The sequence below is a fragment of the Marmota marmota genome, unplaced genomic scaffold, assembly GCF_001458135.2.
Source record: "Marmota marmota marmota unplaced genomic scaffold, marMar, whole genome shotgun sequence".
Lineage (NCBI taxonomy): Eukaryota > Metazoa > Chordata > Mammalia > Rodentia > Sciuridae > Marmota > Marmota marmota.
The window spans coordinates 23922484-23923298 of NW_026000019.1; the positions used below are offsets into that span (position 1 = coordinate 23922484).

Here is an 815-nt window from a genome sequence, read left to right on the forward strand (position 1 = left end):
AAAAAAAAAAAAAAAAAAAATCTTGTTCTCAGCTGTGCTTCCCTAAGTTTTGTGTGTGTCACTGAGCTACCTCCTCAGTCCTTTTTATTTTGAAACAGGGTCTCTTTATATCACCCAGGCTGACCTCGAAGTTGAGACCTTCCTGCCTCGGCCTCTAAGTGGCTGGGACCCCGGGCGTGGGCTCGTGGCACTGTGGGGCACCTATACTGAACCTCATCACCCGTGCAGTTTCCCTGGGAGTCCTGGAGTAAGGCGTGCTCTTAATCACCCTCTGACCCTACCAGGTCCCATCGCTCCTGGCACAGGCAGCGTCGGTTAAAAGGGGATAGGGCTCTGCCAAGTCTGACAGAGAAGACGAGAAATGCACAAATAACCTGGGTCAAAAGTCGTGCTAAAGGAGAGCCATAAGCTGGGTGGCGGAGTGCAGAGGGGGCCCACGGCGGCCAGTAGCGGTCAGGGAGGGCTCGGGCGCTCCGCAGGGCCTCAGCCCCACACCAGCAGGCGGAGAAGCGGGACTCTCGCGCTTGGGCTGAGGTCCTCCGGCCTGGGGTCTTGGGAACTCAACAGTCACCCAAGCGTCAGGAGTTCTGGGCTGTCCTGAAAGCCACCTCCCTGGGGACACCGCGAGGTAGAGCGTCGGGACAGCACGCCGCTCCGCCACGGCCGCCACCGCTCCAGCTCTCGCGAGATCCGCTCGGCTCAGCCCCGCACGGCTCTTCCGGTGCGGCCCGGAAGCGGAAGTGCGCTCTCCGGTGTCTAGGCGGTGTCCGGTTCGGTGGTCGCTCCGGGCACCCGTCGCTTCTCCTGCCGGCTCC

General features: G+C 61.1%; 1 long non-coding RNA gene across 1 annotated transcript in view; it reads right to left on the minus strand.

The window, feature by feature from the left end:
- Nucleotides 1-698, minus strand: part of LOC107147435 — a 9862-nt gene extending 9164 nt beyond the window's left edge. Inside the window, exon 1 of the long non-coding RNA XR_001504155.2 lies at nt 375-698. This is a non-coding gene — a long non-coding RNA (uncharacterized LOC107147435). The remainder of the gene's footprint in view (nt 1-374) is intronic.
- Nucleotides 699-815: the final 117 nt, after the last annotated feature.